This window comes from Cervus canadensis, chromosome 8 (assembly GCF_019320065.1).
Source record: "Cervus canadensis isolate Bull #8, Minnesota chromosome 8, ASM1932006v1, whole genome shotgun sequence".
Classification (NCBI taxonomy): domain Eukaryota; kingdom Metazoa; phylum Chordata; class Mammalia; order Artiodactyla; family Cervidae; genus Cervus; species Cervus canadensis.
In genome coordinates, this window is record NC_057393.1 from 35,874,867 (window position 1) to 35,892,606 (window position 17,740).

Here is a 17,740-nt window from a genome sequence, read left to right on the forward strand (position 1 = left end):
AGCAAGGTTGGTCCTAACATACACTGCTGTCCCAAAGGCCAGGCAATGGAAATAGTATTTTTGAAATACTGTTTCCATCACCCCAGATCAACGAGGGAACAGAGCCATCAGTTTGACAGAGACAGATCAACCACGACAAGCTTTATGCACACTGGTGCCTCCTCTGGGCCCAAGAAACCTCAGAGCCGGTCCCACACACACTGACTCCAGGGCCATCTTAACCCTTCAGTGAGCACGATGATCACATTTAAAGACATTCTCCAAAATTGCCCCATCTTTTCCCAGGATTTCACTCCCAACTATTCCCTCCAGAAGTTCACCTGGGAGACAGTAAGGCTCTCCAACAATAAGGCTAACATTTCCTGCGGCCCGACTGCTGCCTGGCACGGTTATCAGACTACCACAGTCGAGGAGGCAGGAGCTTTAGAGGGAGGTAGAGACACATTACACAAGTCCAGTGGTAATAAGTGTAGCCCAGCAGCCTGTCAGTCAAGGCTGCACCGCCCTGCAATGCTTTGGCTGCTTTTGTCCTGACCTCCATAGGCTGCTGCCTGGGCTGCAAGCAGGCCCCTCCTGACTGCCTACCTGCCAAGATCTTACCTTCCCGCAGTTCCCACAGTGGAGGTGTTGGGCTGGGAGAGACAGTTCTTACCTTAGCACCCAGCCCTTTCCTAGAGCATCCTTTGCAGCAAGGGTTGGGGAGGGAGTGGGCACAGGAATGGGGTTAGGGCATCCCTGGAGACCCCTGATCTCTCTGAGCCCTGCTGCTTAATCTGTCTTTGCCAAACTTCTTCAGTTCAAGTGACTTTCTCTCCTGGGACTCTGTGATCCTTCCTCAAGCCTGTTCCCTTTAAGAGATGCCCCTCCCAGGCTGTCAGACAGAACTCAACAGTTCTGTTGAGAGAAATTGCGAGCCCAGTTCAAGTCTCCTGTCCAAGTTCCAAGTCTAGGATGAGGCTGGGCCTCTGGTTCAGTGTTCCTAAATGATCCATGAAAGAGAAGTTTCCATAACACTCTATGATTAGAGACCATTGTGCCCAGAGCATATAGACGCCCTCTGACCCCAGTCCCAAACATCCTGTGGAAATAGCCACAGGACTGTAATTCTGAGGTCTCCCTAGAAGCCTGGGTCTGTACTGATGGCTCTGACAGGTGACAAAGGAAGCCAGCTCACTCCAGAGCCTGGCATATACCTCCCTCCCTCACCTACCCAGGCACACACAGGCTGCGACTTTTGCTCTAAAGACAGGGGGAAATGGCCTGGTATGATCAGGAATGTTATTAACGCATAGCAACTAAGTCAACCATGTCTGCTGATAAGTGCACAATGAAGACACGGGAACCTCACAATATCTACCATTTTGGCGGCAATTCTCATGCCAATAATTTCTAGAGTCTAACCCATTAGTCTTCCGCATAACAATAAGTCAGTATTATTATTCTGTATTTTCTCAACAGAAAATCAGGGCTGAGAGAGGAAAAAAACTCATTTAATCAAAGCTGCACAACCAAGGGGCAGAGCCGGTTGTGCAGTTAAACACACGTAGCCTAACCCAGAGCTGAGCTCTTGTTCTGCAAGCTCCAGATTCTTTCCTTTACAGGCATGAAATTCAATGACACGGGTTTGATAATGAGCTTCAGACCTTATTTGTAAATTCAGGGGCATGCATCCTAGCAGAGGAACTAGATTTTTCATTTGTGTTTTCCTGGGAAAAGCCTCCTTACCCACTCACCCCACATGAGTGATAACATGTGCTTTTCCTCCCTGTTCCACACCCCCCAACTCCCATGGTCTCTAGTGACCTCACACAGCACCCCTCTCAGTCATCCTTCCTTCTGGGCCACTTGGCACTGGCGGGCAATCTAGAAGACTCTCACTCTTACAGTCCTACCTCATCCTTGGCCATGAACAGCGAAGGGCCCCTAATTCCTTTTTACTATTTAATAAATTTTATAAATTTGATTTCTCTTGACTGTTTCAGTCCCATTTGCTGTTTCCTTTTCCTCTTCCACCCTCAACTGGGTGGATGCCTCTTGCCTGCTCCATTCCCAGGCTCGGTCCTGAGATATCTTTCCCTAAGCCAAAGGTTCCCAGCCATAAAAGCCAAGAGTTGGCAGAACCTGAAGAAGAGCCCAGGGCTATCTACCTGTAAAGCTTTAACCAAAGAAAGTGACTTCTTCACCAGAAATGCCCCAGGAAAGATGGCGCCGCTCTCCCTTGACGACATCAGGAGGGAGAAACCACAGGTCTGCGGCAGTCCCCTCAGCCTCTCTGAAGGCAGGAAGCAGTCAACAGGGTCAGGAACACTGAGGGGCTGCATTTCAGGAACCGTCCGCTCAGGTCAGCAGCCCACCTGCAGACCCAAAATCCAGACGAGGACGTTTAAAGAGCTTCACAGGCCTAACCCACATCAGCTCAACCAAAGCCACAGAACCAGTTGGAGTAAAGGGATACTTCGGGGGAATCAAAGACTCTGGGAGTAACAATGTGATCAGACCTTAGCAAGGTGCTGTCCAAAGTCAGACAGTAGGAGTATATCCCATTCCTCTACTCTTTTGTCCCCTCACCCTCATGAACTCCTGGGTCTTTTCTACCACCCTTGCCCTCCCTCTGGGTCTTGGTTCCATTTGAAGGGGTAAAGCAGATCCTTGAGGGCCTCCAGACCCCTAGGGGGCACCAGAACTTTCTCGCTCTCAATAAACATCTACAATACAATACAGACAAATGCATGTCTTGGTAATCGTGGCCATAATCCTTATGCATTGTCCTCCTTACAAAGTCTCCTTTTCTACACTGGAAAGAGTGGAAGGGAAAGGAAACAAGGAGATGAGAGGGGAAGAAAAACCTTACCTACCATTCATTCTTTACTCTAGTAACTACTTAAATGTTGCATTTTAACCCTTCCAGAAAAGGTGCTTGACACACTGTGAACACATATATTCAATTTCTACCTTTAAGCTCCCAGAACCTAAACAGTAACAACAAAGTAAGCACTCTGTATACCCATCTAGACGTTACACTGGGAACTCATGTAGTGCATGAACCATACTGTGACAAGTCCACTGGAATGGCCCAGAAATCAAGGTAGGAGATCTTCAAGAAAATGGCAAAGCTCATCAGTAACCTGCAGACTTAATGCATCTGCAGAGTGACCTCTTCCAGCTCACTCTGAAAACTGGATTACTGAAGATTTAACTCCAGGGCCCAATTCAGGTAGGTCTGATGCATGTAGCTCTCCTTTCAGCAAGGTTCTTTTGGGCCTGGTTATAATCTAAGATTATATAGACCTATAACCTAAAAGTCTATAGTCAGACCTGAACCCAAAATATCTAGGATAGGAAAAGAGGAAGAGGAATATACCCAACGAAGACAGACTAGAAAAACAGTAAGAATTTAGATGTATGTGTGTATATTCACACATTTAAACACACTTTTTTTTTTAAGAACAGGAAATGAGTGAATCCCAGCATTCTGAAAGTTCACTTTGACAATCACAAGAAACAGACAGGAATGAAGACTGACCACAGGTAATCACAATTTTTTGGAACTCAACATTGAGTTGACTTAAACATATTTTTTGTATTCTAATTACACCTCTTTGCTAAGGCTAGGGATACAAAAATGAAAGTAATATCATCATTGCCCTTGAAAACCATACAACCCAATAAGCTATCACTTCCATTTCTCTGGTTTCCATGTGCAATCTTTTGACCATCTTACATGTTATACAGCCCTAGAACAAATCTGGAATCACAGTCAGTCTTCCTCACTAATAAATCTGCTATAAAAAGTTAAACAAAGCAAGAAGTGAAAGATAATAGCAATCATTTAGCAAACACTTTCTGGGTACCAGCCACTATGCCAAGTGCTTTAAAATGCATCGTCACCTTAGACTGCAACAATCACGTGAAGTAGGCATGACGATTACTCAGCTTTGTAGATAAGAGAACAGAGGATAGGAGAGGCTAAAGAATTAGCCCAAACATCATGAAACTAGCAAATAGTAGAGCTGGGACTTAGACCAAGATTCATCTGACACCAGAGCAGCAGGTTCTTAACCACTAAACTGCATTATCTCCCAGGGTGTCAGAGCCTACTGGGGCATCTCACAAGTCATGTCTGATTTGACTCTGGGATGGTAAGCCCGATGAAGAAATGCACATTGAAGGAAGTACTCAAATGTCAGAAAGGATTGTGGTTCCAACCAATTGATTAAGAAAGAGTCTAGGAGGACTATTAGGCTGGTGGGTACTAAGAAGGAAGGAAGTAGGTGGGTAGATGGAAGAGCTTGGCTGGAGAAAGGAATGACAGTTTCAGGAAGTGGGTATATATGGCCAGAGCAGAGAAAGTGAGAGACTAAGTCAGAAATGGAAGGTGGGCACAGTGAACTAAGGAATCTTTCTTGTAGATCACATGGAGTCTTTGAAGAATCATGAGCAGGAAAATACAGAAAGCTGAGGAGGCAACTGATCTGGGGGGAAGGGGTGAACAACAGGGTAGATAGGAGAGGCTAATGTCAGCATCAGAGAAGGCTCCAAAGGTACAATCTGGGCTGGGGTTAGAAGACCTAAATAGCCTCCATGGACACTTTCTATTGTACCTGAGCTGCTGGCTCTGAGACTGGCTTGAATAGAAGGAAGGGAGGATGGAAGAAGAGGGAAGAAGAAGGAAGGCAGCTTCAGGTGGATCTGGAGGCTGACTGGATGGGATGAAAGTAAAAGAGAAGAGAGATAACTGATTCTAAGTTGAAATCTGGGCATCCTGAACAATGGTGCTATCATTAACAGAAAAAAAAAAAGAAATATGAAAGGAAAACCAGGTTTGCTGGTTGGGGTTTCCGGGTGTTTGTCGTGGGTCGGGTAACAGAAGCAGAGATGAATTTTATTTTTGGATACTTTACCATGATAGAACTACCATTTGTAAACTTTCCACCCCAGCCTGAAGCCTGGAAGAGACATCAGGGCTGGAATGTAAATTTGGGAGCCATCTATTTCAGGAGGATCAAAGCGTTCTCTGCACCTAAAGGTAAAAGAACCTTCAGTCTTCTGAAACTGCAGCCCTTTTATTTTTGCAAAATGGGGTTGACTTCAAACGGTAGAGATAGTGGGGACACTATCAGACATTGACTGTCCACTGGACAAGCTTTGAATGTGGTGCTTTAAATATATTATCTCATTTTATTCTCCTCCCCACAGCCTTGTAAGGAAAGGGTTATTTCTCCATTTTACAAGTCTCAGAGAAGTTGATTAGATTCCACAAGATCATATGGCTTACACACAGCAGAGCTAGAAGTCAAATGGGATTCCCAAATCCAGAGTTGCTTGTTGTTGCAGTCATGGTGCTAGGTCAGTGGCATTAGCTCAGTGGTTTACTTAAAGGCCAAGGTCAGAACAGTTCTTTAAACCATTAGTCTTCAAGCACAGACCCATTCTGAGACCCAGGAATGAGGCTGCCAATTTTCCAGCTTCTAATATCCCCAAAGAGCCTGGAAAATTCTTCTGTCACAGGTATTTGGCCCTGGTAAGATGCTCATAACCCATTCAACCCCTCAGATCTGATTACAACAATGTTAGCAGAAACAGCTACCTTTGATAGCAATATTAAGAATTTTTTAATCCTAAGGAAGTTGGATACAAGTATCAAATTCAAATTAGAAAAATCCATTTATGAAACCAACTGTTTGCAATTGGGTCATTGTCCAAGAAGATTCAGAGCAGCAAAGCAGCTCTGAAGTCATTTCCTGAGAAGTGTGTGAAGAATTCTTTTTCTTACACATGGTCATGGCAGGTGAGAACTAAGATTCTTTTCTTAATTAAAAATGCCAAGTTTGATTCCACAACACATACTTCACTCAAAGACAGTCATTCTGCAAAGTAGAGCCACCAATAATTGGACCCTTCCACAGTCTGGCACTTTTCTTTCCCCTTGGGAAGGAGCCGGCTCCTAGAAATGCAGACAGCGCGTCCCCAGACACAGGGAGTCGTCACCAGGCTCTAATAACTGCTTGTCTTGCCAGGAAGGCTGGCAGGTCAGGGCAAGTCCATGGCCTGCAGCATCTGTGCCCGATTCATTCTCCTCAGTAAGTGAACTTTCTTCTCACCCTCAGAGTAGGGCAGAGATCAGGCAGAACCATTTCATAGGCTTGGACCTGGAAAATGTCCATCTGGGATGCCACCCTCCATATATGGGGCATAAGAGGTTTTCATTGCAAGAGAATCCTTTACCCCAGCTCACTCACATTTCCCACAGCCCTTAGTTATGCAAACCCACCCCTCAACACACATCCCTCCCAGGCAACCAACTCCCCACCCAGCATCAGCCACTCAGCTCAGGCAGACTGTTTTCAAGTAGACCTGTCCAGGAATTCCACTGCCATGGTGGGAACTGGAAGTGAGTTTAAAACCTAACTTTGAAGTCAGGAAGAAATGCCCTTGATAGTTTTTGAATGAGCAGAGTTGTCTTTGGGAACAGAGTTAGTGCCATTTGCTCAAACAATGAGCTATGGCTTTTTCCTGGGGTGTCAAGATATTTGTTTTGCTTATTGTTCTGGTTTATTTTTGTTGGCTTCTATACTCAAATTGGATTTAGTTCCACAAAAGCACACTCCCCAACTTCAAGATGTTTTAAGATTTTTATGATTTCATTTTTAAATGCAGCCTTTTATGAATGACTCTGGCCCCCTAGTGGCTGGGTAATAGTAGCCCATGTGACAGTAGCTGTCATTTGAGGAATGAGAACTAAAGACAAAAAAAAAAAAAAACTTGGCAGCTGCTATCCCTAAGGAGGAAGAGTGGTAGGCTCAAAGGAATGACTGCCCATTTTTGCCAGTGTAAGCCAGGCTGTAGAAACATCCATCCCGGCTAAATAGATACACAGAGACTTCTTCGCATTATGGACTAAGGGTGATTTTTTTTTTTTTCTTGTTACTTAGGACATTATGGAATTCCTTTTCTCACCCATTTTTAAAAAGAAAAAGCTCTTAAAGGCAAGGACAGTGTCTCTTGCGTGCTTAACACTCAGTAGAAGGAACTCCCACTCTACAGAAGAGGAAACTGAAGCTCAGAGTCTAACAGGTAGTGTGTGGCAGTGTTAGACTCACAAATGCCGGTGGCCAGTTCTCACTGATTTCTCCCTGGAGGTCATGGTCCCAAGAGTAAAGGCTCTGAGCTCAGGCAATCCTACCCAAGTCCCATGGGGTCCATAATAGCACTTCCTGCTTGATCATTCTTCTCCTCACCAGGTACACACCCTCTCACCTATTTGTGGAGTATGTAGCTCAGGGTTAGGGTGGGAAATATGGAGAGGGTGAATAAAGAGACTCAGAAGCAACAGAGTGTCTGTTCTGTATACAGACAAGGATGTGTGCATATTACCCATTTACTGAGTACTTACTAGCTAAAGGGCATCCTGGGACTTGGCATAGAGAAGACATTCAATTAATGCTCGGTGAACAAAAGTCTACATGAATTCACAAGCAAACTTTAAAAAATAATGGGTTTCTGCATTCATATCTTTGAGAGAAGTCCCAACTCTGTGGCCCTGAACAGAACACTCTCTCTGGCTACCAAGCCACTGATCTGCAAATGAGAAACTAGTCTAATGGAGTTTTTTGGCCCTTCTTATCCAAACATTATGGGGATAATGCTGGTTTGTGAATCTTCTCCACAGAAGGAGCTGCCCTCTGTCTGTTAGAAAGCTCCTCCATTCCTTAGCAGCCCTGGGGTCTCAGTAAATGTGTGTTGACTATAAGCTTTGTGAGCTGGCTAGACTGCAGAGCTAGCCAAGAGTCAAGTTTCCTAGAAAGTGAGTTTCCATTAAGTGATTTTCATTTTTCTTCTCGTTTCCATTGTCAGAAATTAATTTTGCTTGGGCTAGCAAGAAATAACAGCTGAAAGGTATAATAAAAGCACATTCAGAATGTCAGCGGTAAGAGACAAGCACGCAGATTTCCATTTCCTCAACACAATGGCCTAGGTATATGGAAATATCATGGGTACAAAGCAAGCTTAAAAGTCTAGACAAAATAGAGAAAGCCTTCTTTAAATAGATTAGCTTCCAAGAAAATAACTGTACTTTACCTCCCTGAGGCCAAGATTGAATCAGGAGACAAGAGCTAGGTGACTATTGCCACCACTGCCCATGCTGGGAGCATCTATGGATCTTCAACTATCTCAACTAGGGTGAAGAGCCAGAGCCACCCTGCAGAAAGCCACAACTCAAGTAGGCTACACCCTGGGGAAAAGGTGACCTAGAAGAAAACCCACCCAGCAGTGGCAGACAACAAAGAAAATGGTCTGTGTTAGCCCTGGCTTGGGTGGAGCTAACAATAACAAAAATAACAATAAAATTTCTATGAGATTTTGTAACCACAAACGTGGCCACACACAGAGGTTTGGGAATACAAATGGTAGTACCTACAATGCTCACAAAAAGAGCAAGGGAATTTTTATTGCAAAATAATATTTTCAGCAAATGCGCTCACAATCAAAAAATACATAAAACAAAGGAAACAAGCCACCAAGAATGAAAGTCAGCAGAAGCAACTAATAACAGAGGATGATTCATAAAGACTTCAGGTATTAGAATTACTCTATGCAAAACGTAATAAGAATATTTCAGATGTTTTTCCAAAATTAAAAAAACAAATCTGAAAATGAACCTACTATCACTTCTAGAAATTAAAATAGAAAAATTTTTATTTAAAATTCAATGGGAAAAAAAAAAAATTCAATGGGTTAAATCACGGGGAAAACAATCACAACTAAAGAAATCAAATAGATCTGAGGAAAGTAAACAGAAAATAACACAAAGAAGACCAAAAAATATGAAACAGAGGGTAAGTAAGCACAAGGATAGTAAGAAGGTCCCACATACACCTAATTGATATTCTGGAAAGAAGTAAAGATATGCTGAGAATTTTCCCAAACTAATATGACTTCAATCCTTTTATTCAGGAATTTCAATAAATTCGAAGCAGGATACATCCTAAACAAAGAAAAAAAGAAATAGCCAGAAAGCAAAGTCGAAATTCTCTAAAACAATAAAAATTAAGCTGACAGAAGAATTCTCAACAAAGATAGAAGTCAGTAGACAGTGGAACAAAATCTTCAAAGTGAACTTTCAATCTAAAAGTTTGTACTTAGAGAAACTCTTTCAAGAATGCAAGTAAAATAGTTTCAGGTAAACAAAAAATGAGAAAATTTACTGACAGACTCCCACTAAAAGTGCTCCTTAAAGGACAGACCTCAAAAAAGAAAACTACCCCAGAAGAATATCTGAGATGCAAGCAGGGGGATGAAGCACACAGTATGGGTATAAGTAACTCCAAATGATTCTGACTGTGAAAATCACCATGAGTAACATCAACAAGAAACACTTCAGTTTCTAAAAATATAGCAAAGCTCTGCTTTAAAATTCCTTTGAATTATCTTCATTCTTTCCTTTCCTTTCAGTTTTATTAAGATATAACTGACATATAGCACTGGATATGTTCAAGATATATAGAATGATGATCTGACTTATATATATCATGAAATTATCATCACAATAAGTTTAGTGAACATACATCATCTCACACAGATACAACACTGAAAAAACAGGGGAGAAAAAGGTGTTTCTTATGATGAGAACTCTTAGGAAATTATATTCACTCAAGAGAAACACAGCTTTCACAGATATTCTTGTTTCTCCCAACTTCTTTCCTCAAGCCTCCTTGCCTTCACTTTCTCCACCTTTGGGTACAGTTAAAAGCTAAATTGGCCAGACCTTACTTAAAGACACAAGGCGTCATCAGAATATCAAATGCCATAAAAAGTTCAGCCAGAACTCCTCTGGTGCCCTAAGTAAGAGCACTTTTCGTGGACTGTGGTTGGTTGGAAGTGAAACTGGGGTAAGGAGCAAGGGAGAGGTCAGCAGTGAGTGAGCTCTGACATGCGGTCAGTTCACCAGAGGATGAGCGCACATAGACAAACACAGAGGTCAAAGGGGGCCTTGTGTGTCTGCAAAGACCTCAAATCAGCCTCCATTCTAAGCCCAGAGTAAATGAAACTCATTTAACAGAAATTCAAACTTCAGAAATACATGAATTGCTTGTAATTCCAAAGAATTAGTATCCTTCTCTTTTAAGATTTATTTCTTCAAGGTTTGTTTCAAGCTCATGTGTATTGAATGCTGACTCCACACCAGTCATAGAGTGCTTCACATACATTATTGTGTAATCTTCAAATAACCCTTATGAGGGGATTACCATTTTTATTCGCACAAGGAAACTAGAACTTGGAACAGTTGAGTAATCTGCCAAAGGTCGTGGAGCTAGCAGGGAATCAGTCAGTACTTGAACCCAAGTTAGTCTGACTTCAAAGTTCACGCTCTTTTTTTTTTTTTTTTTTTTGCTGTTTTTAATTTTTTTTTTGGCTCCACCAGGTCTTAGTTCCAGCATGTGGGATCTACCTGCCTGACCAGGGATCGAACACAGGCACTCTGCATTGATAGCACTGAGTCTTAACCACTGGACCACCAGGAAAGTCCCAAAGCTCATGCTCTCAATCACTACACATTTTTGTCTCCCTCAATTCTACTATAGGACCCTGTTTACAGTTTTTAATGTGTGGACCACCACATGATAGTGAAGCAATGTGTGTGTATACACTTCATTTATATTCCTGGTGGCTCAGACAGTAAAGAACCTGCCTGCAAGGCAGGAGACCCCAGTTCAATTCCTGGGTTGGGAAGATCTGCTGGAGAAGGAACAGGTTACCCATTCCAGTATGCTTGGTCTCTCCCCCAGTGGCTCAGAAGGTGAAGAATCAGCCTGCAATGTGGGAGACCCAGGTTCGATCCCTGGGTTGGGAAGATCCCCTGGAGAAGGGAACAGCTACCCATTTCAATATTCTTGCCTGGGGAATTCCATAGACAGAGAAGCCTGTCCATGGGGTCACAAAGAGTCAGACACAACTGAGCGACTTTCACTTCACTTCATACTAAGTCACTTCAGTCATGTCCAACTCTTTGTGACCCTGTGGATTGTAGCCTGCCAGGCTCCTCTGTCCATGGGATTCTTTAGGAAAGAGTACTGGAGTGGGTTGCCATTTCCTCCTCCAGAGGATCTTCCCAACCCAGGGACTGAACCTGCATCTCTTTCATCTCCTGCATTGCCAGGTAGGTTCATTACCACTAGTGCCACCTAAGAAGTCCAGCATGTACTCAATAAATGTCTGTTGAACATATAGTTCTATGACTTTTTCAATAGCCTGTATATAAACACTTTCATGCTTTGGGGTAAAGATTGTTTAGAGACACTAGAGGAGACCAATAAGGTAAGGACTGAGAAAACAACTTTTCAAAACATGGTTCAGAAGCATTGATGGAGTCAGGAGAAATGGATTCCACTTACAATTCTGACATTAGCAACTTCACTATTTCATTTCTCTAAACATACAACAAGAGTAAAACATGGCCCTAATTTGTATCATTTGCCAATTTCCACGATGTAAACACTCCCACTATGGCTGATTTCTAGGAGGCATGCAGGAGCCCATCATTTCCCACTATTTCCACCATATACATACAACAGACACAAATTACCTCAAAAGTTTCAGTAATGGTAAAACATAGTAAAATAACAAGGGAGTGATTAAGTTTTGAGTGTTTATAACTTTTGTTTGGGGAGTTGATGAGGGACAGGGAAGCCTGGCATACTGCAGTCCATGGGGTCGCAAAGAGTCAGACATGACTGAACTGAACTTTTGTTTACTTAATATATATTTCCTTAACTATAGTTAAGGAAAGTTTGAGGTTCCCTGGTGGCTCAGAGGTTAAAAAAAAAAAAAATCACCTGCCAATGCAGGAGATGCAGGTGACGTTGGTTCAGTCCCTAGATTGGGAAGATCTCCTGGAGGAGGGCATGGCAACCACTCCAGTATTCTTGCCTGGAAAATCCCCATAGACAGAGGAGCCTGGCAGGCTACAGTCCATGGGGTTGCAGACACGACTGAGCAACTTAGCACACACAGCATCTCTAGGACAAGGTTGGGCCTCTTCTAGCCTGCAGTGAGGGGCTTCCCTAAAAGGTGGCCTGAGCAGCTGACCCAGCGGGAGCCAGAGGTCCCTACCAAGTTCATGATGCTCTGGGGTGCATGGGGACAGTGAAAAGGCTGGGGAGGCCTGGAAGACAGCCCTCACTTGACAGTGTTTCCCAGGACTAGCCTAGGGCTTAACTAGGGCTGAGCAGTCAACCAAAACTGTCCACGAAACTCCCTCCTGCTCCCCTGAGCCATGTCTCTTTACTGAGCAGTTCACCTCATACTCCCAAATCCCTTCCACATCCCCACTCCTGGACTGAACAATCTGTCTTTAGCTGCAAACGCAGTCATGTATATCCTTCAAAAGAGTCCGAATTCCAGTTACAGGAAAAGGCTTCACCAGTCAATTCCACCCTGGAATGAGAGGTGAAACATTGTCTGAAGGCACTAGAGCATTGCACAGAACACATGCGTGTGAACTCTCCCCTAGTCTTAGGCACCATCTATTTGGGTGATGTATTTTGACCCTGCCCGTGAAAGGTGGGGCTGCTGCTGCAGTGAGGAAATTGCCTACAGTTAAAGGGAAACAGGAAAGAATGGGAATGCCTCTTTGGATCACCTCACCCACAGTAACAGCTATCATGAAAAAGACCCCAAATTTGCCTCTTCTCACTTGGGAAGGAAGGATTTCCCTTCTCAAGCTTTTGAAAGGGGATCCTTGGGGCTAGTTTTAGATGTTGGGGATTTCTAACTTTCAGAAAAAACTAAAAGTTTATGAAGGGGCATGAAGGCCCAAAACTGGAAACCACATCACAGAATTTGGTGACTTGGGAGTTTAACAATGGTGTCATTTAATAGTGGAAAAATTAGGAAGGGTCTGAATGTCCATAAAAAGACTGCTAAAATAAATGAGGTGCCTCATGGATAAAATTCTCTGTTGCCATTAAACATGACGTTGAAGACTATTAGTGATGTGAAAGACAACTGATATACAACGGGGTGAAAATTTGCAAAACGTGCAATAATAGTCTAACCAAATGTGGACAGTGGTAATCTCTGAATGGTAGAATTATCAATTATTTTCTTCTTTTTCATGATACTCATTCACTTTTAAAAAATAAATCATTCACTTCTTAAAAATCAGTGAGTATGATTGATTTTGTAAAAAAAAAAAAAAAGTGCATCCATACATATTAAAAATCTTTAAGCATAACAGAACACTGTGTTTTTAACTCAGGTGAAAAACCAAGGAAACAAAGATCCATTTAAAACCAAACCAAGACTAGTCAGCAACGCTTCCAACCATTCTCTACATGACAGAAACTGAAACTTACAGATTTATAGACTCTCCTTTGAAGCCAATGAAGTACGTGTGAGCTACAAAGATCTCAGTGATGACACAGTGAACTGTTAGTTATCACTTCCAGAATTCTTCCTTACGCTGTGCCAGGAATCAGGCTAAGCACTGCATCATCTCATTCAATCTTTCAACAGCCCTAAGAAGTGATACTGTCAATCATGATTCCCAGCTTTTAGGTGAGCAAACTGAAACTTTGTAAGGGGATTTGCCTAAGGACACACAGCTAACAAACAGATGACCCTGACCTCTGTCTGCACAGATGCAAATCCTTTCATTTGATTTTTTTCAGGTACCACACCCTATGGATGTTGCATTAGGCCAGGGTCCTCACTTAACTATCAAAATCAAGATTTTTTTTTCTATTTTAATTATCAGAAGACAAAAAATGTTAATAGCACAAAGAATCTGTGTACTTTCTTCAAACAGTTACTGGAGGAAAAAAGCTAGCCCAGGTCCATAGTCCTGTGCAACAGAACCAATGCCAACAAGCATCAAAAGAAAAGACTGAGTTTCACCAACCAGCTGGGTATCTGTAGACAAGCCAGTCAGCTAACTGACTTAACAGGATTTGTTTTAATTTGTTATAATTGATTGCTCAACTTAAGTTCCCCTCTTCTACTCTATTCCTGTCCCCGCCCTCCCAATCAAGGAGGAAGAAAATCAAGGTGGGTATATAACCCATATACTCTGCACAACAGGGCAGGGAATCTCGGCTAACAACCTGTATTTCTCTACATTTGAAACAATCTTTTAATGTTGGCTTTGTTTTCTGTGAGATTCCCCCCCACCCCGAACTGATGATTTCTCTGTCGCACTGGATTAAGTGAAGCCTGTTTGAATATTGTGAAAACCACAGCAACATAGAAATACACTGGCCTTTATAACTGACTCCCCTTATTGTACAGGAGAAACCAACACAACACTGCAAAGCGGTTATCCTCCGATTAAAATAATAATAATAATAATGGCAACAAATTTTAACAAAAAAGGAAAGAAAGAAATACACTGGCCTGGCTACACCTGGGGTCTCTGAACTCCCCTCCCCAATACCTGGACAGAAGTACTGCAATCCTGACCTCTAAATCTGAAGGTATTAACTAGCAAGACGCTAGACACGCTATAGATGAGACAACTCCTGAAACCACCCCAGGGGAGACTGCCTGAGCAACACGGCAGGGAGGTCTATTTAGAAACAGCATAAACAAGCCAAAGGTATGAGGAAACTGGGGCCTTCCCCATGCAGGCCTCCTTCACATTAATCGTGGAAGGGTGTGTTTCAGAAGTCCAGTTTAAAGGGAGTGAGAAAATCCGAGGCTTCTTTCCATAATTCTCATTTGCTGCTAAAGCCGTGGGGCCAGGATGTGTGTTTAAAGCCTCCTTAATTCAAAGACCTGTTATCTTTACTTGACCTTATTTCCTGTCATTGGCGAGAATCAAGCTGCTCCCATTCCCCCTAATAGCCATATAGTATAACTCTTGCTGGGAACAACTGCTGTGTGTACCTTCCTTTGTGGCAGGCCGCAATCTTGGGAAGTAATATGTCTGTTTTGAAAAGAGTCATTTACAGCCTGCTGTTTGACCTAAGGGATCCAGGAGCCCACCCTCTTCTGGCCTCACACACTGTATTTCCTTCCTGGGTTTTTCACAGGTTTAATGCAGCACAGGTGGTGATGTGTTTCCAAACCAGGTGTCAGAAGCTAAAGACATTCGCTAAAAATATTTGGCTCAGATTTTCCTTTTTGGTTCCGGCTTTAACACTGTGAACTGCGGGGACTTGGTGATGGCTCAACTTGATTTTTTTAAATACACTTTTGACTGCCCTTTATGCAGTTTTTCCTCCCTGCAGTTTAACAATCCCCAGAGATGCTATAAAATCCTTGGAGTTTCCTTATCGACACTTCTCAGTGCAGTGTCCATGCTGCACACACAAACTGACGGCTCCCCCATTTGACTGGGTGAGGGCTGAGGGTGCAAATACCTGATCAGGTCACAGAAGGGCTGACCACAGAGAAAGAACACCTGGGCAGGTGTGTGGCTAGAGACAGAGCAGGTCATCATGCCTGTCACATTGTCCAGGGGTCCTCCTACATGTATCACGAGAAAGCATCCAGAGTTCAGACTTTAACAGTGGCTGGTAGGAGGCCAAACCAGGGACCGCACAGGTTTCTATAGGCATGCTCATAATAGAATTTAGAAAAATAGTCACATTTCTGGAGCATGCACCTATTCCATCGCTGCACTTGATAAACAATGTCTTGCTTTATCCTCACAATAAATTTCTGCAGTAAGTGCTATTGTTAGTTTCTGTTAAAAGATAAGGAAACAGACTCAGACTCAGGTTAATTTATCCAGTCACACAACCAATAAGTGGTAGAGATGGGCTTAAACCCAGTTGATTCCAACCTCACAGTCTTTAACCACCGACTATGTCATACCAGGAGAAGGACATGGCAGCCCACTCCATGTATTCATGCCTGGAGAATCCCATGGTCAGAGGAGCCTGGCAAGCTACAGTCCATGGGGCCGCACAGAGTCGGACACAACTGAGCGACTTAGCACATGCCATACCATCCCGGGGTGTTTTATGTCTGTGCACCCAAATATTCAGTGCAGGATATCTGAACATGTTAAAGATGGAAAGTTGTTGCCACTGGTCACTGACAAGACACCACAAATGACTCGGCCTAATTTCATCAGAGGTCCTATTAGTTTGAAGGTGAAAGTGTTAGTTGTTCAGTCTTGTCCAACTCTTTGTGATCCCATGGACTGTAGCCCACTAGGCTCCTCTGTCCATGGGATTCTCCAGGCAAGAATACTGGAGTGGGTAGCCATTCCTTTCTCCAGGGTATCTTCCCAACCCAGAAATCGAACCCAGGTCTCCCGCATCACAGGCAGATTCTTTACCATATGAGCCATCAGTAGAATACTAAACCCTATTCCATTGAGACAATCCTACTCTAGACAAGTTCCTGGTGGCTGATAATGACTTTTTGGTGGAAAATACTGGAATGGGTTCTACAGCCAATTCTCTCACTTCACCACCTTGGTGAAGTCATTTAGCTTCTCTAAGGGGTACAGCTAGTGTGACTATCTGAGTTGCCTAGAACAGTACCGTCTATATCTATGGCTCCACTGTAACTATGAATGGGGTCCCCTTTTACTCTCTAAAGTATTTCAGTCTGGATCATAAGTTATACAGTCACTTCAGTGTTCCTCTCTTAGGGATATTTCCCCGTTCTTTTAGTAGCAGCACCTTGATGTTTGGGGAATTCAAACTGTGGCTTAAATTCTTTTCACCTACCTTCATTAATCAAGGTTGTTTGAAGACTTGCACGCCAAGCAGTAGATAGCCTTGGAGGTTCTGCCCTAGCTGTTTTCCAGGAACTTGGGGTCAGCCTGGCTAGTTTGAGCTAAGCCGGTTAGGGCTGGATGGGACCACAGACCCCTTCCCCCCAACTGGGTATGCAGAGAGTCCAACCCACCTTACAACATCAAAGAACAGAAAACTCCACCCTCAGAAGGCATCGAGGCCTGCAGCCTAGTTATGTCTGCCAAGAAGGCCAATTACCGCATCTTTTCTCCACACTCCCCATGCTTTAGACCACCCTGCTTCTTTATTCTTTACCTTATAGATACTCCAGCCCTTTGCCTTCAGGGAGCAGTATCTGAGATTTGGTCTCCCGCCTTCTTGCTTGGCTGCCTTGCAAATAACTGCTCTTTCTGCCGCAAATATCGGCATTTCGGCTTGGCTTGCAGCGTAAGGGTTAGTAAAATACGCCTGCCCTATGTGGTTTCGATAACCCGAGCTGGCCAATTAGCGGTCTGCATCCCCTGGCCAAGGCGATTGGGGCATTACAGAGCACGTGGCCCATACCCGGCCAATGAGGGTGGGCATGAAGGATTTCCATAGAAACTAACAAGGGGGCGGTGCTCTCTTTCCAGGGAGGTTGTTGGGTTGCTAGACTGTCAGCTGAGAGGCGTTGGCAGCCTCATCATGAGGAACACCTGCCACAGAAGGAAACCATGCAGACTATAGAAGAGCTAAGAAGTGGAAGAGCTAAGAAGCCCATATCTTGATGATATGGGCTTAAACCCCCGCCCTGAAGCCAGATCCATGTGAGGACTTTCTATCTAGTTAAATGTAACAATGATTTCCCTATTATGCACAAGCTTGTTTGACTTGGGTTCTGTCGCTTGCAACTGAAGATGGGCTCCCTGAGAAGGAGAGGTTGGATTAGAGCATTTCAGCTCTGGCATGTCATGTTCAACCATATGCACATGTGTGCACGCACACACACACTAAATAAGGGTGCACAGAGCTCCAAGCCCACTGAGGAAACCGAGGCATTACTCATCCGG

General features: G+C 43.5%; 1 protein-coding gene across 2 annotated transcripts in view; it reads right to left on the bottom strand.

Moving 5' to 3' along the window:
- The window catches only part of LOC122446358 (endogenous retrovirus group PABLB member 1 Env polyprotein-like), a 29,156-nt gene extending 12,031 nt beyond the window's left edge, over nt 1–17,125 (bottom strand). Inside the window, exon 1 of one of the 2 annotated variants that reach the window (XM_043476460.1) lies at nt 17,007–17,125. The gene's annotated coding sequence lies outside the window, so the exon portion shown is untranslated. Of the gene's footprint in view, nt 1–652; nt 766–17,006 lie in introns of those variants that run through there. The other variant, XM_043476459.1, reaches the window with a different exon arrangement.
- Between the last annotated feature and the right edge of the window lie 615 nt (nt 17,126–17,740).